This window comes from Opisthocomus hoazin, chromosome 7 (assembly GCF_030867145.1).
Source record: "Opisthocomus hoazin isolate bOpiHoa1 chromosome 7, bOpiHoa1.hap1, whole genome shotgun sequence".
Lineage (NCBI taxonomy): Eukaryota > Metazoa > Chordata > Aves > Opisthocomiformes > Opisthocomidae > Opisthocomus > Opisthocomus hoazin.
This window is the reverse complement of record NC_134420.1, coordinates 72,022,491-72,043,233: the sequence shown is the minus strand read 5'-3', so window position 1 is coordinate 72,043,233 and position 20,743 is coordinate 72,022,491. Positions and strand designations below refer to the sequence as shown.

Below are 20,743 nucleotides of genomic sequence, written 5' to 3'. Positions count from 1 at the left end.
TCAGTTTGTGCCCGTTGCCCCTTGTCCTGTCGCTGGGCACCACTGGAAAGAGTCTGGCCCCGTCCTCCTGACCCCCACCCTGCAGATATTTAGAGGCATTTCTAAGGTCCCCTCTCAGCCTTCTCTTCTCCAGGCTGAACAAGCCCAGCTCCCTCAGCCTCTCCTCATAGGAGAGATGCTCCAGTCCCCTCCTCATCCTCGTAGCCCTTCGCTGGACTCTCTCCAGTAGCTCCTCATCTTTCTTGAAGTGGGGAGCCCAGAACTGGACACAGCACTGCAGATGGGGCCTCACCAGGGCAGAGCAGAGGGGCAGGAGAACCTCCCTTGCCCTGCTGCCCACACGCCTCCTAATGCACCTCAGGATCCCATTGGCCTTCTTGGCAGCCAGGGCACGCTGCTGGCTCATGGTCACCCTATCGTCCCCCAGCACTCCCAGGTCCCTCTCTGCAGAGCTGCTCTCCAGCAGGTCAGCCCCAGCCTGTACTGGTGCTCTGTGCTCTCCACGGAGCCAGAGACCAAAATCCCTGTAGGATCTGACCCATGGCTGCTGAGGATGACCAGTGAAAGGGCACAGGTCAGGCCACCCACATCAAAGATCTCCCAGTCCCTCCTGAAAGCTAAGGTAAAGCAAGGTCTGTCACCACCACGCGAAATACTGACTGCCCCTTCCGTCTCCAGTGCTAGGGTGGGAGCGTGCTGAGCTGAGCAGCGTAACGTGGTAATAATGACGACCACGTCTTGTGCTTTTTCATTTTCATGGCACTTTCCAAACATTAATTCCAGAATCTCCCCCTTTTTCCACGATTTCAGTAAGAGTTATTATCTCAAGAGCTGGGCAAATCACCTGTGACAATTCACCTCTTGGAGAGATTTTGCCTCTTTTGTGGGCTGCAAATTGCCTGCAAACACCACGTAGGCTTTGAGGTGAGACCTTTCTTTGTGGCAGACAAAGAAGAGGGCCCAGGAGATGGCTGACGTCCCCAAATCTCCAAAAACCTAACGTGCCAGGACGCTGGGCACTGGGCTGGCACCCGCCCCGTTGTGCCATGGTCCCCGGGATGCGGAGAGAAGGAGAAGGTGAGATGGGAGGGAGGGGGAAGGACGGTGCAGAAGGGATGCGAGGTCACCGCAGCGCAGCGCCTGCTGAGATGGCGCTGGGCTGAAATAGAGAAAAAAAGAATCGCTACGGAAGAGACGAGGTAGCAAACGAACGGCGACCACTTAACGGCCCAGAAAACGATCTCACCGCTGCCTCTCCGGGAGATGTTAATGTCACCCTAGAGATTTCTGCATTTCCTTTGTAATTTATCGTGCCCGAGTCATTAGGATGTGGAGCTAATCAGCGAGCGCATCGCTAATAAAAATGGGATTGCTAAGCCAGCTCAGCAGCTCTCCCCGTCTCTCCTCCCTCCCCTCCCGGAGCAAAGGCTGGCGGGGAGCTGAGCTGGAGCCCGCGCTGCTCCCCGGCAGCCCCTCCGCTGCGTCCTGCAAAACCCGCGGTCACCCGGCCCCACGCTCGCCCTCCGCAGCCCGCGCTCGGCTCCAGCCCTCCCAGGTTTGGGAGGACGCCTGAAGCCCAGCAAGGTGGTCTGCTGGGAACCGAGCGCTGCAGGGCCCTGCTCTCCGATAACGCAGGCAATTAATAGAGAAACATCAAAATGTTGACAAGCTCCCCATTAAAACTGCAGCATGGTGGGGTTTCTTCCTTTAACAACGTCTTTGGAAGGCTTTTTTTTTCTACCAACGTACATTTCAGAAAGGGGTTCTTTATATCAACGTAACTCTTTGAGGCTTTCCTAATGGGAAAGCATTTTAAATGTGCTCTTAAAATGTAACATGAGGTCTGCAACACCAGTGTGTCCTGTCCATGCACAGCTCCTTCACCCCAGGCACCCCCAGTCTCACAGCACAATGGTTCCATGGGCAGCCACAAAAAGTCACAGAATCACACAGGATCCCAGCATGGTGGGGGTTGGAAGGGACCAACCCCCTTCTTCCCCTTTGGAAGAAAAGCAGGTTATCAGGAGTAGTCAGCATGGATTCACCAAGGGGAAATCATGCCTGACCAATCTGATAGCTTTCTACGATGACATGACTGGCTGGGTAGACGAAGGGAGAGCTGTGGATGTTATCTACCTTGACTTCAGCAAGGCTTTCGACACAGTCTCCCATGATATCCTCCTGGGGAAGCTCAGGAAGTGTGGGCTGGATGAGTGGTCGGTGAAGTGGATAGAGAATTGGCTGAATGGCAGAACTCAGAGGGTTGTCATCAGCGGCGCTGAGTCTAGTTGGAGGCTGGTGACAAGTGGTGTCCCTCAGGGGTCAGTACTGGGCCCAGTCTTGTTTAACTTCTTCATCAACGACCTGGATGAAGAGTTAGAATGTACCCTCAGCAAGTTTGCTGACGACACCAAACTGGGAGGTGTGGTAGATACACCAGAAGGCTGTGCTGCCATTCAGCATGACCTGGATAGGCTGGAGAGCTGGGCAGAGAGGAACCTGATGAGGTTCAACAAGGGCAAGTGCAGGGTCCTGCACCTGGGGAGGAACAACCTCATGCAGCAGTACAGGCTTGGGGTGGACCTGCTGGAGAGCAGCTCTGCGGAGAGGGACCTGGGTGTCCTGGTGGACGACAGGTTAACCATGAGCCAGCAGTGTGCCCTGGCTGCCAAGAAGGCCAATGGGATCCTGGGGTGCATCAAGAAGAGTGTGGCCAGCAGGACAAGGGAGGTTCTCCTTCCCCTCTACACTGCCCTGGTGAGGCCTCATCTGGAGTACTGTGTCCAGTTATGGGCTCCCCAGTTCAAGAAGGATGAAGAGCTACTGGAGAGAGTCCAGCGGAGGGCTACAAGGATGGTGAGGGGACTGGAGCATCTCCACTACGAGGAGAGGTTGAGGGAACTGGGCTTGTTCAGCCTGGAGAAGAGAAGGCTGAGAGGGGACCTTATAAATGCCTACAAATATCTGAAGGGTGGGGGTCAGGAGGATGGGGCCAAGCTCTTTTCAGTGGTGCCCAGTGACAGGACAAGGGGTAATGGGCACAAACTGAGGCACAGGAAGTTCCGTCTGAACATGAGGAGGAACTTCTTCTCTCTGAGGGTGACGGAGCACTGGAACAGGCTGCCCACGGAGGTTGTGGAGTCTCCTTCTCTGGAGATATTCAAGACCCGCCTGGACAAGGTCCTGTGCAGCCTGCTGTAGGTGACCCTGCTTCGGCGGGGGGGTTGGACTAGATGACCCACAGAGGTCCCTTCCAACCCCTACTATTCTGTGATTCTGTGATTCTGTGATTCTGTGACCTCTGTGGGTCACCCAGTCCAACCCCCTGCCCAAGCAGGGTCACCCAGAGCAGGCTGCACAGGACCTTGTCCAGAGATATCTCCAGAGAAGGAGACTCCACAGCCTCCCTGGGCAGCCTGGGCCAGGGCTCCGTCACCCTCAGAGGGAAGAAGTTCTTCCTCATCTTCAGCTGGAACTTCCTCGGCTTCAGTTTGTGCCCGTTGCCCCTTGTCCTGTCGCTGGGCACCACTGGAAAGAGTCTGGCCCCATCCTCCTGACACCCACCCTGCAGATATTTGTAGGCATTTCTAAGGTCCCCTCTCAGCCTTCTCTTCTCCAGGCTGAACAAGCCCAGCTCCCTCAGCCTCTCCTCATAGGAGAGATGCTCCAGTCCCCTCACCATCCTCGTAGCCCTCCGCTGGACTCTCTCCAGTAGCTCCTCATCTTTCTTGAACTGGGGAGCCCAGAACTGGACACAGCACTGCAGATGGGGCCTCACCAGGGCAGAGCAGAGGGGAAGGAGACCCTCTCTCGCCCTGCTGGCCACACTCTTCTTGATGCACCCCAGGATCCCATTGGCCTTCTTGGCACCCAGGGCACGCTGCTAGCTCATGGTGGGTGTCTCCCATGGGTGCTGTACCACATCACAGGGAACAAGACGCTGTTCATATTTCTGACGCACGCTGGAGGGATTTTCCCCTCCCTGCAAAAAGCTGGAACGTTGCACTTTGCTTCTCCACCTGGAAGCAAAATTTTGGGGGCTTCTTGGGGCCGAGAACCCCGCTCTGGGGACCACTGTCCCCCCGCAGAGCAGGGGTGGTGGATGGGGACGCAGTGTTCTCCATCATCTGGGCAGCTCGCATGCGCTGGGCTGGAGCGGAGTCCCACCCTGAGCTAGCACAGGCAGGGGAATTAATGAGCGTGAAATGAAGAAAAATCCCATTTAGTGCCGTCTTAAAACCAAGTGAATTTGTTCTTTGCAGAAAGCTGGCCTCTTTTCCAATGCTCTTGTTTCCAGGCAGTAAGAAGAGACCTCTGTAAGTCACATTAGCATTAATGGGAGCTAAGCATTTAAATCTCTGTCCCCAGAGCACTTAGCAGAGAATCCGTCCCCTCTTTGTGCTCACTAATGGCCCCGTAACCCTCCTTCCCAGGCATCGCTGACAAAGGGGTTTCTGTCACTCTCTGATTCTCCCTTGGCCCCCAGAGCAGGCGGTGCAGGAGGCTGGTGCCTCAGTGGGGCTGAGCAGGCTCCAAGAAACGGAGAAAAGCACCATTTGAGACTCCGCATCGTCTCTGGGATGGGAGCTGGTCTGGTTGTCCTCCTGGATAACCCAGCTGCCGGTGACGGAGCTCCTCCAGGTTCACCTTGAGGTGAGGAGGGAGCTGAGCCCGTTGTTTTAGGAGGCACCGGGTCCTGCTCGGCATTGGGTGCTGGATTCACAGAGCCGGCTCTGCCTGACAGCTCCATCTGGCATACTGAGAAAAGTCTGAAGTTAGCTAGCGTTGGCCTCCAACAAAGGTGAGGAGCAGTCGCTCTCGTTTCAAATCACAGAATCACAGAATCACAGAATGGTAGGGGTTGGCAGGGACCTCTGTGGGTCACTTAGTCCAACCCCCCTGCCGAAGCAGGGTCACCTACAGCAGGCTGCACAGGACCTTGTCCAGGTGGGTCTTGAATATCTCCAGAGAAGGAGACTCTACAACCTCCCTGGGCAGCTCTGCAGGCTCTGACAGTAGAGAAAGGGCCTGGAGCACTCAGGAGAGACGCCAGGCTCCTTCTCTGCTCCATGGAGAGCTCCTCCGCAAGCCAAAAGCCTGGTGATAGTCCTGGCCCCCTGGAAGCCCCCTCCCCACGCCCCACGTCCCACCCAGGAGCTGAGCAGCTCCGTGCTGCCTGCCCCCAGCCCGCAAGGAAAGCGAACGTGCGCGTGATGGCGAAAGGTCGCGCATTCAGAGACCAAGAAAGGACATTTCTGCTCGAGCACAGGCCAGATGCACACCCCGGCACAGCATCTTCTCTACAACGGTGCTCTCCCAGCCTCCAGCAGTTCCCAGCTTGGGAACCTCATGGGGCTGGCACGGCTTTCATGGATTGCTCTCCCGCAGAACCGTCCTGTCTCCTCGTGGACCACCATCAGCTTTTATCACCCACCAGGTCCTGCAGCAAGGAGTTTGCAGCTTAAGGTTGTGTTCAAAGCTTAAGGTTTATGGTTGGACTCGATGATCTCAAAGGTCTTTACCAACCTAAGCGATTCTACGATTCTAAGCGTGCGTCCTGCGAAAGCCATCTCCTCTGGGGTGCTGCAGACCAGGCCTGCTCCGAAGGCCATCTGCACCTACGATTCCAGATCACTGCACCTCCTGCCCAGCCACAGATCGGCTCGGTGCTCCCTGTCACCCCAGGACAGAAAACTCACCCAAAAGAGCTCTCGGCATTGCACTGAGTGCCCAGAGCCTGCTCTGACATCCTGAGTGTTGAAACCAGCTCCCGTTTCTTCTCTCCTTCCAACCAAGGCATCTCGCAGCCAGTTCCTACGCTGGAGCATCCATACGGAGGTGAAAAGGAAGAGGAATCAGCCATGGCAAGAAAAGATGCTGTTGCCAGCTGTTCTGCTCGTACCCTCGGAAGGATGAGGAGCCGTCACAGATGCTGGAGTTGAAGTCATGTGCTTCTTTCTTTTAATTAAAGCATAGGACCTACAGCCTCTGAATCTTGAGGCAAGCTTACCGCATGAGATGCCTGACTAATTAAAATGGGCTGTTTAATTAAAACTTGCATTCAGTCAGGAAGCTGGTGAAGCTAATCTGCTGCTAATTGGCCTTTGGCTCCAGTCACGAGAGGCTGACTTTTGGACTCGGTGTTTGCTAAGAAGACAAACCAGGAGCTCTGCCCGGAGCTGCAGCCTGGGCTGAGCCTGCCCCAGGAGACGGGAGCCTGCCGATCCGCCCCGGGGAGGTTCCTTCCCGAGCCTGCTCCCGGCAGTGAGCAATGCCAAAACGAAATCTGGCCCTCACCCCGCTGCTCGCTGCTCCGCTGCCCGCCGGACAGTTGCTGCGTCGCTCCCGCTGCGCCTGCGCTGGGGCTGACCCGGCGTCGCTGCTGCACGCCGGCTGTTCTCCAGCAACAGCTCCGTGCCCGCTGGTCACGCTGCCTCCGCTCCATGGACCAGCCCAGACCCTTCCTCTTCTCCCTTGCTCACATCCCCAAACCACGCCAGTGATCCCTGCGTGATTACTCTGAGGAAGGCAAGTAGACAAGCCTGAAGCCTACTCAGAAACAGCTCAACTCGATCACTGCTCACAAACAGCAGCTTCTAGAGCTCTGCCCACCAGCTCCCAAGACACACAATGTGGTGTGACACCAGGCAGGGCTAGGCACCTACCACCTGCACGCATGTAAGGAGACCTCTCAGCAAAAACACCTTACACCTCTGCAGCTGTGGCTATCAGACCTGAACATCCTCAGAGGTCCTCTTCTCTTCCCCTCACTTCTGCTCTGCTAAGCCCGGTCTCCTGAAATCGCACTGGAAACGCAGATGTGCAGCAGCCAGTGGGTTACACCCAGAGACAACCTCCTCCCAACGTAACCTAAACCCAAGGCAACCTCCTCCCAAAGCAACCTCAACCCAAGGCAAACTCCTCCCAAGGCAACCTCCTCCCAAGGCAACCTCAGCCCAAAGCAACCTCAACCCAAGGCAATCTCTTCCCAAGGCAAGCTAAACCCAAGGCAACCTAAACCCAAGGCAAACTCAACTGAAGGCAACCTCTTCCCAAGGCAACCTCTTCCCAAGGCAACCTCTTCCCAAGGCAACCTCAACCCAAGGCAAACTCAACCCAAGGCAACCTCAACCCAAGGCAACCTCCTCCCAAGGCAACCTCAACCCAAGGCAACCTCAACCCAAGGCAAACTCAACCCAAGGCAACATAAACCCAAGGCAACCTCCTCCCAAGGCAACCTCAACCCAAGGCAATTTCAACCCAAGGCAACCTCCTCCCAGGGCAACCTCCTCTCAGGCAACCTCATCCTGAGCCTGTGTGCCCAAAAGGTCGGAGGAGAGCAGCCCTTTCGTTGCAGCCCATTTGGTCTCTGCCTGCTGAACTCCTTGGCACCTACAGAAAGCAATCAAGCAGCGAACCGCCTTGGAAGATGGAGACCAGCACTCAGTCCCAGGCCCACCCTGGCATGCCTCTGGCAGGGATGCGGTGTAGGTACAGGCGACCGATGCTCGGCGTCTGCAGGTGAGCATCTCAGGTGTTATTAAACAAGTTATTAAGCAAGTTTGCTGATGACACCAAACTGGGAGGTGTGGTAGACACACCGGAAGGCTGTGCTGCCATTCAGCGTGACCTGGACAGGCTGGAAAGCTGGGCAGAGAGGAACCTGATGAGGTTCAAAAAAGGCAAATGCAGGGTCCTGCACCTGGGGAGGAACAACCACATGCACCAGTACAGGCTTGGGATGGACCTGCTGGAGTGCAGCTCTGCGGAGAGGGACCTGGGTGTCCTGGTGGACGACAGGTTAACCATGAGCCAGCAGTGTGCCCTGGCTGCCAAGAAAGCCAATGGGATCCTGGGGTGCATCAAGAAGAGTGTAGCCAGCAGGTCGAGGGAGGTTCTCCTCCCCCTCCACACTGCTCTGGTGAGGCCCCATCTGCAGTGCAGTGTCCAGTGCTGGGCTCCCCAGTTCAACTGAGATGAGGAGCTACTGGAGAGAGTCCAGCGGAGGGCTACAAGGATGGTGAGGGGACTGGAGCATCTCCCCTACGAGGAGAGGCTGAGGGAGCTGGGCTTGTTCAGCCTGAAGAAGAAAAGGCTGCGAGGGGACCTAATAAATGCTTATAAATATCTGCAGGGTGGGTGTCAGGAGGATGGGGCCAGACTCTTTCCAGTGGTGCCCAGCGACAGGACAAGGGGCAATGGGCACAAACTGAGGCACAGGAAGTTCCAGCTGAACATGAGGAAGAACTTCTTCCCTCTGAGGGTGACGGAGCCCTGGCCCAGGCTGCCCAGGGAGGCTGTGGAGTCTCCTTCTCTGGAGATATTCCAGACCCGCCTGGACAAGGTCCTGTGCAGCCTGCTCTGGGTGACCCTGCTTCAGCAGGAGGGTTGGACTAGATGACCCACAGAGGTCCCTTCCAACCCCTACTATTCTGTGATTCTGTAGCTTGGAGCCACGGCTGGTGACAGGAACAGAGCACGGGTCCGAATTACCCCCCTCCAAACACAGCACCGCTCTGCTGCTGCGCATTTGGCTGGTTCAGCTCAGGTTTTCCTGGCTTCCCATGGGAAGGATGAGCGCTCAGCCTGACATCAAGCTGCAAATCAAGCAACAGACGGAAGAGCCTATGCTTGTCAGCAGGACGCACGCACACACACACAGAGCCAGGTTTGTGAGCAAAGCTCCCGGGGGCAAACTGCAGGCTGGGAATGAACCCTAGGAACGGCTCCAGGTCCCCCACCGCAGAAAACCAGGGGAGCACGGGACGGGAAGGCAGCGATCACCACCACTGCGTACCAGGGGCCTCGGTTCTCCTCCTCCACTGCAGGAATGCTGGGGAAACCGGGCTGTGCCGGGGGAAGATGAAATCAAAGAATCACAGAATAGTAGGGGTTGGAAGGGACCTCTGTGGGTCATCTAGTCCAACCCCCCTGCCGAAGCAGGGTCACCTACAGCAAGCAAATGTGAGCTATTAAGATGCAACAGGCCCTGGGAGAGGAGCTCGGGGCCGGCTGCTCCGGCTGCCTCCGCGGCAGGCGGGAGGGCAGCTGGGCTCTGCGGAGCAGATCATCTTCCACACGAGCAAGGCAGGCCGCCTCTCGGGGACGGGCAGGCATCTGCGGGGCGGATTATCTCCGGGACAATTTGTATTGACATCGGAGTTAATTCCAGGGCCCGCGGAGGGGCCCCCGTGGCTCTGGAAGAGGCAGAGATGCCACTACACCCGCTACCATTAATCCCAGACCCTGCGGTGGGTCCTCCTGGGAGAAGCACGCAGCCCTTTGCCGCTCCAATGCGGGGAATACCCCAGGCAGAACCCGAGAAGGGAGGACTCCCGCGATGAGGACACTTTGGGGTGTCTCATCTCCATGGTGGTGACACCCACATGCAGCTCCACGAGGATCCCCAGCCCTGGCTGGAGCACGGGTGGGTTACAGCCTTTTCGGTGCAAACCAGGAGGCACACGGTGGGTTTGGGATGCCCAAGGGTCCAACCTGGCACAGCTGCACCGATCTGCGTGGAGCAGCAGAGCACCCAGTGCCCAGAGACAGCAGGAGATGCTGAGGGTGCTCAGCATCCCCGGGGACACAAGACCATGTTTTGTGCACAGGGAACTTTCTTCCTGCAAGCCTCCTCCCATCTCTCATCTGCTAACACGCTCCCACGTCCCCATGCAGCAACACAGCGGACTCACACGTGCCACCCAAACCAGGCAGGAGAAGGCTTCACCCCAGCAGGGACTGTGGACCAGGCCAGGATGGAGGCAGTGGAGAATTCAGCTGCGAAAAAACCCCTCACGTCCCCTCCTGTCCGTTCAGCTGCGAAAAAAACCCCTCTCGTGCCCACGAACTGGGCATGGCGATGCAGTGGGTTCTGCCCCACGCCAAGTCCCAAAGCGGGGCTGCTGCCTGCCAGCTGGCAGGATTTTGTCCAAGCCATTTCTTTTTTGATAGCATTGATAGGGGACCTTAGAAATGCCTACAAATATCTGCAGGGTGGTTGTCAGGAGGACGGGGTCAGACTCTTTCCAGTGGTGCCCAGCGACAGGACAAGGGGCAACGGGCACAAACTGAAGCAGAGGAAGTTCCAGCTGAAGATGAGGAAGAACTTCTTCCCTCTGAGGGTGACGGAGCCCTGGCCCAGGCTGCCCAGGGAGGCTGTGGAGTCTCCTTCTCTGGAGATATTCCAGCCCCGCCTGGACGCGGTGCTGTGCAGCCTGCTCTGGGTGACCCTGCTTGGGCAGGGGGTTGGGCTGGGTGACCCACAGAGGTCCCTGCCAACCCCCACCATGCTGGCATTCTGTGATAAGAGCACAGCAAAGCTGTTCTGGGTGCTGAGGCACAGAGCAGAAATCACTGCCAATCCCGGCAGCGGCATCTGGATGCCTTATCAGCTCAGCCCAGCCCAGGTTGTTTTTATTTATTCCTGCTCGCCCCGAGGCGTTGCGTATCGAGGCGAAATCTGGCACGTGGACGTGCATCTGTCCTCCCCTGCGATACGGAGCTGCGGCAGGGTTATGGGGGTTTGTTGGGTCACTTGGGCGCACAGATGGCCCCGGCCGCTGGCTTTGTTCACGCAGACACTAGGGCAGTGTGTTTCCTCAGCAGGCAGAACTGATTCAAAGGCTCCAGCCTGGAAATAAAACAAGGATATATTCTTTTCCAAGCGTGACCTCGTTAAAATCCTTTCATTGCCTCGCATGGGGCTCCGGGATTCCCTAGCCCCGGGCAGGCACGCTGCTCTGCCTCCTCCCTTGCTGTGGGCAACGCTGAATTCACGCTGGGTTTCTTGCACATTTTATTTAGCCTGGTCTCTGCTCTAACCCACAGCAGCAGTGGTGATGTCCATCAGTCCGTCTGTCTGCACTGGGACGGCGACGTGCCCAGCCCAGCTCGCTGCCTGGCTGCCCAGAGCCCCTCGCTGGTCTACGTCCCGACCAGCCCCAGGCTTCAGGGCTCCTCTCCGACAGGAGACCTAGGGTAAAAACATCAATTATTCTCCCTGCACGGATTTGAATGTGTGTCATTTTTATGTCAAAATTGCTGAAGGATAATTCTGGCCTCCAGACACCCTGCTAGGATCAGCGTGTACGACAGCCTAGCCGGGACGCCCAGGCTGTGGGTGCCTGGGGGGGACGGGACACGCGCTGCCGCTTCCACTCTGAACCAGCAGAGCATTTCGCTCCTGCTGTGAACCCTTGTGCTCACCTGAACCTGCCGCTTCCCCGTTCACAGGCCTGCTGCAGCCAGGGCAGCTGGTGCTCTGCAGCCTGCAATGATCTCGCAGCAGGCTTCTGGAGAAGCCTGGAGGAGGAGAAGGATGACCTGAACCCCCAACGTCCAGCATCCATGCACTTCAACCCCACTTCTTCAAGGAGCAAACCATCAGGCACGCAGAACTCTCCAGCAGAAGATACGGCTGCCAAGTGGCCTGTGAGATAACATGCCAGTGGCTTGCTTCCAAAAACCTGGGGACACCAGATGAAGTTCTTAGATACCACCAGAGCCGCAGTGGCCTTCTGTCTCAAGCACTGCCATGGGATCAACCTTGGTTTAGCTTAGGCCCTGGAAGAGGGCAGATGTGGGATGATTCCTTGCAACCCGACGAAGGCCAGCTTTGCACACAGGGACACTCCGTGTGGATCAGTTCATCTGTGGCAACTTGCTTGGCTGTCCCTAGTTCTCAGGCTAAACAACTACAAGGGGTACGTGATGTCCTGGGCTGCTCCTTGCTGACAGCTCCTTGCTGTGAGGATGTGTTGAAGATGCTCTGTCCATGCTTTGATATCGGATGTACTCCTTGCTTTGATTTTCAGGGAGAAGAAATATGAGCATCTAGTAATAGCCCTTTGATATTATCCAATTAATTCCTTTTTTGCTTCATTAACACTCAACAACAAATCATCTTAGCTTTTCATTGGCAAAACCTAACCCACCCCCCTTTGAAATCACAGAGAGAACTGCCAGCTCTATGACCCAAACGCTGAGAAAAACACAGGGTTAGCAAGGGTCTGCTGCCTGCCCGCAGGTACACAGAGGGGCAAACAAGGTCAGGGTGAGAAACTTTAAAAAAGCCCAAATATTGTGGACCGTTTGGCGCAGCTCTGTAGAGTGAGCTGATGCTGAGGTCCACTCTTGCCACATTTCAGAAGGAAAGAAGACTGGCCCTCGCCTGGTCCCACTTCAGCTGCACGGCATTCGGTGCGTTCCTGGAGAACATCTTCCAGGCAGAGTCCTTGAGAGGAGCCCGGGTCCTGCCCAAGCTCTGCACACAGCCATCGGGGTGGAAACGCTGGTTGAGAGCGTCGCAAGTCCATGTTGTAGCTGCTCACTGCAGGCTGTTTTTCGGAGCTGCACAATTCCGACATCCTGGTCTGGGTGGCAGTCTCGGCTAGAGCCTTGTTACCAAGATGATCCCAACTGAGTCTGGCGTCTTCTAGGATTCGAACCCCATCGAGAACAGCATGAACTTTGCTAGTGGCTGGCTCACACAAGCGAGACTAGAATAAACTCCTCCCCATCGTCCCTCGTGGGGCAGCTCAGGGCACGGCAGGCAGCTAGAAACTCAGCTCCCAGCTCTAATGCCCACAGCTAGGCTGGGATCCACACAGGATCCTCTGGACACATCTCTGGAGCACTCGCAGGCAACCCTGCACACTGGGGAGGGCAAATAGGAGTGGTGGATACACCGGCAGGCTGTGCTGCCATTCAGTGTGACCTGGACAGGCTGGAGAGTTGGGCAGAGAGGAACCTGATGAGGTTCAACAAGGGCAAGGGCAGGGTCCTGCACCTGGGGAGGAACAACCCCAGGCACCAGTACAGGCTGGGGCTGACCTGCTGGAGAGCAGCTCTGTGGAGAGGGACTGGGAGTGCTGGGGGACGACAGGGTGACCATGAGCCAGCAGCGTGCCCTGGCTGCCAAGAAGGCCAATGGGATCCTGGGGTGCATCAAGAGGAGTGTGGGCAGCAGGGCGAGGGAGGTTCTCCTCCCCCTCTACTCTGCCCTGGTGAGGCCCCATCTGCAGTGCTGTGTCCAGTGCTGGGCTCCCCAGTTCAAGAAAGATGAGGAGCTACTGGAGAGAGTCCAGCAGAGGGCTACAAGGATGGTGAGGGGACTGGAGCATCTCTCCTACGAGGAGAGGCTGAGGGAGCTGGGCTTGTTCAGCCTGAAGAAGAGAAGGCTGAGAGGGGACCTTAGAAATGCTTATAAATATCTGCAGGGTGGGTGTCAGGAGGACGGGGCCAGACTCTTTCCAGTGGTGCCCAGCGACAGGACAAGGGGCAACGGGCACAAAATGAAGCAGAGGAAGTTCCAGCTGAAGATGAGGAAGAACTTCTTCCCTCTGAGGGTGACGGAGCCCTGGCCCAGGCTGCCCAGGGAGGCTGTGGAGTCTCCTTCTCTGGAGATATTCCAGCCCCGCCTGGACGCGGTGCTGTGCAGCCTGCTCTGGGTGACCCTGCTTGGGCAGGGGGTTGGGCTGGGTGACCCACAGAGGTCCCTGCCAACCCCGAACATTCTGTGAGTCTGTGATTCTGTGAACACTCCTGTGACCAAGAGCAGCCTCTGTTCTCTGGGAAAGCCACTTTGCGATGGAGCGGACCGCACCGATAACACCCTTCCAGAGAAGGTTCTTCCGCACCATCTGTCCCACAAGCTAGTGGAAGACCTCAGGACAGGCAAGAGAGCCTCTCACGGAGGCGGAAGGCCATACGTCCTCACAGGACTAGAGGTATAGTCACCATATGACCAAGATGCCACTGTTGCTGTCCTGTGAGCATGGCACATCTGGCCACCTCTGGCAATCGTAGGCAGAGGCCCCATCACTGAGTTGTTCATGCAAGCACGCCTTGGGCCAAGACCATTAGCTCCCAAACAGCGCAGGAGGAAACAGCCGTGGGGCAAACACAGTGTTGGTTGTGGGGAAGGGAGAGGCTGTGGGGTGCTGTGAAATTCCACCAAAGTTCTAGAGACAGAGAAGCAGGCTCTCCGGGCAACAGCAAACCTCAAAGCAGGCCTCTGCATGATGCTCGGGGAACATCTAGCTGCGGTCAAGCTTGCCAGCTCTTCCCAAGGGCTCCCACGTGCCCATGACACGAAGAGTAGGATGTGAAACATCTACAGTGTTATGGCCATTGCTCATCATGTACATGAAGCTGCAAAACCCTCCCCCTGCTTCAGATCACCGCTGTAAAAACGTGCTGAGGACGGGTCGCTCACCAGGGCTGCACCCACCCCGAGACAAAACCTTTGAAGTTTTGGTCTACGTTTTCCTGGCAAGATCCTCTCATTCTCTTTCTTGGAGCACTCCTTAAACCCAGCCGCCTGCTGCTCAGCAAACACCCCCCAGGGCACTGCTCCACTTGACCTCCCTCCTGCTGCAGGCTCCAGGACTGCCAGAGGGCTCGAGCCCATCCAGAAGAAAATGAGCTCCCCGGGGATTGCTATGAAATGCTCTTATTTCTGCAGAACAAATGAGCACCAGGGGAAGGACTGCCAGAAAAGGTCAAGGAGCTTCAAACCACTTCCAGTCAGGTCAGTGACAGGGAAAGGTTTGGGTCTGGCGAGGTTGGAACGGCACAAACCACCGCTGCATCTTTTCATTCAAAAAAAAGTGAGGAAAGTCCCACCAGGCAAACCCTGCCTCCTTGCACCCCGTTTTTCTCCATGGTGCATGGAAAAAACCTGTAAGCAAAGACTCAGGTTATGAGCTCAGGGGCTGAGACCTGTGTCCTGTGATTGCGAGGTGCTACGGACGCACAAGTGTGCAAACAACCAGGCCATCACCCTGCAGGCGAAGCTGCCAGGGGGTCCGTCCCCCACTTTTCGGGGTACAGCCAGCACAAGGGTAACGCAGATGCCAGCCCGCTGCTGCGTGCGAGCACCGAGCATCCGTCCCTACGCAGTCACCCAGGCCCTGGTCCGTGGCACGTGGTCCTGGCACTGCCCAGCGTCACCCAGGCAGCACACATGGGGTCCTGGCACTGCCCAGCGTCACCCAGGCAGCACACATGGGGTCCTGGCACTGCCCAGCGTCACCCAGGCAGCACACATGGGGTCCTGGCACTGCCCAGTGTCACCCAGGCAGCGCACGCTGCAGACCTGGTGCTTTCTGCCTTCAAATGATGCTCCATCTGCCTTCAGTCCAACCGCTGCCTTCCCACCCAGCCGGCCTCCCTGGTTACTCACACTTCGACTCTTCCATCCCATTACTGCACTAAGTATTTAAATCTGATTGCTTTGGAGTGAAATTTAAACCTGTTCAGCTGCAGGAACAATGATTTTTACCAGTCCTAGCCCAAACACAGGAATATTTTGGTGCCCAGCAACAGGACAAGGGGCAACAGGCACAAACTGAAGCAGAGGAAGCTCCAGCTGAAGATGAGGAAGAACTTCTTCCCTCTGAGGGTGACGGAGCCCTGGCCCAGGCTGCCCAGGGAGGCTGTGGAGTCTCCTTCTCTGGAGATATTCCAGCCCCGCCTGGACGCGGTGCTGTGCAGCCTGCTCTGGGTGACCCTGCTTGGGCAGGGGGTTGGGCTGGGTGACCCACAGAGGTCCCTGCCAACCCCAAACATCCTGTGATTCTGTAATATCTGAGCAAGGAGGTCGCAAGCCTCATGGGGCAATTCCTCCTTCCGCAGCGAGCGTATTGACCGTCCTTTTGGCTTGCCCTATAGCCTTTCATAACTATCTGCGTGCTGCAGCCTGGCACAGCTGTAAACACGCTTGACAGCTAGCCAACATCTTGCCTTTGCTTTGACATTTATTGCCTAGAAATGCAAATTGTATTGCACTCTTCAGCTCCGAGCCGCGCTCACCAGGCACTATGGTAAAGGAATAGACCCCATCGCTGCGATCAGCCGGCGAGCAGTGTGCTCTCTGGGGCTGGGGGGAGAACATCGGCGACTCCTCAGCACCACCACTGATGACCATGAAGTCCCACCACAGAGGGCAGCTCGGTGAAAACTGCCTTCCTGCTGAACGTGGCCCTGATACGGCATCCAGGATGCCTGGAGTCCAAGCCCTGCTCTACAACAGGTGACCGGTGTGATGCTGGGCAAGTCCACCTCGCCCACCTCCTGCCAGTGTAGACCAGAAAGCTCTGGGGCAGTTGGGTGGGCGGGCACCTGGTCTAAGGAGGCCTCATGTGCTTCACACAAAGGTAAAAGCACAGCTTTCAAACAACAACAGCACGTAGGCTGACAGAAAACAGGTCATGCAGCCTTCGCATCCTTGCGGCTCTGCCTGTTGTCAGCCCTGTGCAGGATCTCACCGGCCACCTGAACCGAGCTGGCAACCCACCACAGCTTCCAGAGATCCCTGCCTTATCAGCAGCTTCTCATTTCACAGCCCTTTGCCTCTTTGGCTGCTGACCAAAACTGGGATTTTACAGAACATCAGCAAGCACTCGCGGACTCAGCCGAAGGGAGGTTGTTGAAGGCACAGATGGGAGATGGCATCTCCCTCTCTTTGGCTATCAACACGCAGGCCTTCCCCTCACCGGGAGGAAGCATGTATATCCCCCCCCAGCATCTCCACCAAGCGGGGCTGCATCGCGGCCTTGCAGACAAGCCATCTGCCGGCATTTCCTAACGAATCACAGAATCACAGAAGGGTAGGGGTTGGCAGGGCCCTCTGTGGGTCACCCAGCCCAACCCCCTGCCCAAGCAGGGTCACCCAGAGCAGGCTGCACAGCACCGCGTCCAGGCAGGGCTGGAATATCTCCAGAGAAGGAGACTCCACAGCCTCCCTGGGCAGCCTGGGCCAGGGCTCCGTCACCCTCAGAGGGAAGAAATTCTTCCTCATCTTCAGACGGATCCTTGATGCTGCAGCCTCCGAGGATGGGCTGGTGTACCCAAAAGCTTGTCTTCCTTTCCCAGCTGAATTAGCCTAACAAAAGGTATCTCCTCTTCCACTCAGATCTCACCTTGGGCATATCCTTAGTCCTACACAACTACAAGACTGTTGCTTTTCTGTGTGAATTCCTTCTGGCTATTTGCTCTCAACCATCTGCCCCTGCAGAAAGCAGTCTGGCATGTGCTGAAGTGAAACAGCGTCAGCACGGAAGGGGCTGGACTAGATGACCTTTAAAGGTCCCTTCCAACCCAAACCATTCCATGATTCTACGACTACAGACCGCAGTTGGTGTTTTCCATCATTGTCTCAAATCTAAACGCTCTCAGCCTGAAGCCCTTTCCCAGTCTGATACTCCCTGATGGGGCACTGGCTAATACCTGTTGAAGGAGATGGTACTTGGGGTCATTAGCACTTCTTCTGGCCATTGCCCACATGCCAAAACTCCCAATCACAAAACCTGCTCTGGGACAAGGGTAAATTTAACCACATTTCCCCTGCTACAATTTATCCACCAGACTTCTTGCTGCGTTCAGGGAAATACAAAGCCTGCAACAGCCCGCTCGAGGCTTGAAGGCCATCGCCATCCCCCTCTCCAACCTGCTCTTCTCCTCTCCGCGCACGCCCACCTCATTCGGTCTCTCCTCCGTGGTCACCGCAGCCGCTCTCTCTGTGTGCTACGACCACGGTTTGCGACTGTCTGGGTGCCCCACAGTGCTGAGGTGCTTCTTGTGCTCTCCTCCAAGGTCTTCGATCGACTGCGACCAATAAACCACAGGGCTTTATCACCTCTTTGGGCAAATACACCACTACCTACCTAACCTCGGAGTACGTGGAAAATCCTTCTCTTTCTGCTTCTCCAACATATTTTTAAGACAACGTGGGTTCTTTGGTCCTGTTTTTTTTCTAAATGTTGCTCTTGGCTAGTGCTTTAAAGCTCATGTTTAACAGTGAGCACCTGACGAGCATCAAAGCGAAACGCTGAATCTCCAGAGAAGCTCTACGTAAGAAGGATGCCCAGAGCCAGCAGTGAAACACGCTTCGAGGACCTGATCGCGTCCAGCAGCTGCCCTGAGCTCTCCCTCCCATCTCCAGGGAACAGCAGCGAGCTCGGGCTCTGCCACAAACCCCCGCGCGACGGCTGAGCCGCAGGCAGTACCACTCTGACCTGCCAGGACCTGCCATTTAACTATACTGAAGTGAGCTGGAGCGGACATCACCTGAACGCGCTGGGCTGCAAGGTGTGACTGCGCAGGAGCCCTCCCACCGTGACGTGGAACCGTCACCCCCGAGAAGCAGGGCAGCTCTCCCGGGACACGGGGAGCCCGCAGCCGGACAGCCCGCCTGACCCGTGCCAGCCGGCACGCTCGGCAGAGACGGTACCGACGCTGGGAGAGCTCAGCTCTGCTGGCACTCACCGGCGGGCGAGACATCGCTAGCGGATTATATCTAATTTTATGCTTTCTGCTTTTAATAAGATTGCTGGTATCACACAGCAGCAGCAGCAGGAGGAGGAGGAAGGGGGAAATGAAATCAAGATGAGCACGGATCGACCGGCCTTTCCACTTCATTCCTTCCCTCTCCAGCAGGATGGGAAACGGCTCTCTGGAGACCACCGCTCCGCATGTCTGCTCTCAGCCAGGAGCCTCCCGCCGGCTCCAGCCAGCCCAGGGGAGAGACAAGGAGCTCTCGGCCGTACCGCAGCATTCCTCGTGCCTGGGAAGCTGCAGGGATTGTAGGTTTGGCATCACTTCTCGTGTCTCTTCAAAGAAGCAGAGGCCAGAGGGACTCTGAGGGTGACGGAGCCCTGGAACAGGCTGCCCAGGGAGGCTGTGGAGTCTCCTTCTCTGGAGATATTCAAGATCCACCTGGACAAGGTCCTCTGCAGCCTGCTCTGGGTGACCCTGCTTCGGCAGGGGGTTGGACTGGGTGACCCACAGAGGACCCTGCCAACCCCCACCATTCTGTGATTCTGTGTGTGACTCGCTAAGAGGGTCGAGCTTGCTAGAGAAACCATGTCCTTCAGCTACTGCTGCTGCTTCTGGGTGGAAGGCTGGACTTCAGCTCTCTGAGGTCCCTTCCAATCTGAAGATTTCAATGACCAAAGCTGTATTACTAAAAAAAGAGCTCTTGCCTGCCATGAACACCTCCACCTGAGCAGAGATGCTCCCACTGGGGTTTCAGCGCAGGGGCAACGGCGCTCCAGGCTCTTCAACAGCACAAGGCCACTGCCAAACCCTTTGGGCTTCGTGTAGCCCAGCTTCTACGCAGGTGATTTTTCCAAGAGCGGTTCCTCTTCCCCTGTGGGCAGAGGGGAGGCTCAGCAGGCACGCGCTGAGCTCCTGCTCGTTTAAACCGATGAGCGTTGCCACCGCTGTGCGTAGGGGAGGGCATTTTCTGCTCTTCAAGGAGAAAACCAAGGGCGGGTGCAACAGAGATCAAAGGGCAGGTCCAAGGACCAGGATTCCACATCTCCTTTGAGGCACCACCTTAGAAATACTTCCCATCACCATGGATACCGGAGCCCTGGGAATGCAACGCTCGCCACCGCAGCGGCAGAGATGCTCGGGCGGCTGCTGCCAGGAAAGCACTGACAGCAGAGTGAGGAAGCTCCGATCCCACCTCAAGTGCAGGAGAAACACTGAAAACCCAGCCCTTCTGCGGTGTTAACTCCTTCCTCCAAGCACCGGAGTCTGAGCCCCTACATCTGGATCCATGCTTCCCAAGTTGGAAAGGGCTGGATCTGGGATTACTCCCAAAACATGATAGCAACCAGACTGCATTTGGTGCTGTAGGTACCCCAAGAGCCAGTCTGGATCAGGGAGACTTCAAAACAAGGAGGGAACTGTGTCCAGTTCTGGGCTCCCCAGTTCAAGAAAGATGAAGAGCTACTGGAGAGAGTCCAGCGGAGGGCTACGAGGATGAGGAGGGGACTGGAACATCTCTCCTACGAGGAGAGGCTGAGGGAGCTGGGCTTGTTCAGCCTGAAGAAGAGAAGGCTGAGAGGGGACCTTAGAAATGCCTCTGAATATCTGAAGGGTGGGGGTCAGGAGGATGGGGCCAAGCTCTTTTCAGTGGTGCCCAGCGACAGGACAAGGGTCAATGGGCACAAACTGAGGCACAGGAAGTTCCGTCTGAACATGAGGAAGAACTTCTTCCCTCTGAGGGTGACGGAGCCCTGGAACAGGCTGCCCAGGGAGGTTGTGGAGTCTCCTTCTCTGGAGATATTCCAGCCCCGCCTGGACAAGGTCCTGTGCAGCCTGCTGTAGGTGACCCTGCTTCGGCAGGAGGGTTGGACTGGGTGACCCACAAAGGGCCCTGCCAACCCCTACTATTCTGTGATTCTGTGATTCTGTGATTCTGTGATTCTGTGAACCGGACTTACGGGGAAGGGCAGAGCCAGACAAGCATCTCATTCCTAGACTAAGAACAACTACGCGTCCTACTGCAAGCAGGGAGCAGCCCAAATCAATCCCTTGGGACAGGCCATGCTTTTCTGCCTCGGGATGCTGAGTAGAAAGCAGCCCTGAGCTCCCCTGCAGTACTGCCAGGCTTGTTTGCACGAGGCCATCTCCAGCACCCAACCAGAGGAAGACCAGGGGCCTGCAAAATGTCCCCTGCGCACACCTGGTATGGGGACAGAGCATCCAGCACACGCACGGTCTGCTGCCTGCTTGCAGTAGGACACGTAGTTGTTCTCAGTCTAGGAACCAGAGAGCAGCCCTGGCACCAAGGGACACCCCGAGGTCCCCATGCCACGGTGAAACCAATGGAGCAACTCTGCGGGTGTCCCGTGTGCTCAGGAGCACCGGACAGGTACCCAGAGGCAGGAGAGCCAGACCTCGGGACTCCTGGCTCGCTGGCTTGCAGGCCTATCATCCCTTTTGGACG

At 56.6% G+C, this 20,743-nt stretch overlaps 1 protein-coding gene across 4 annotated transcripts in view; it reads right to left on the bottom strand.

The window, feature by feature from the left end:
• TRIM9 (tripartite motif containing 9) overlaps positions 1–20,743 on the bottom strand; it is a 79,248-nt gene that overhangs the window by 35,247 nt on the left and 23,258 nt on the right. The window lies entirely within an intron of this gene.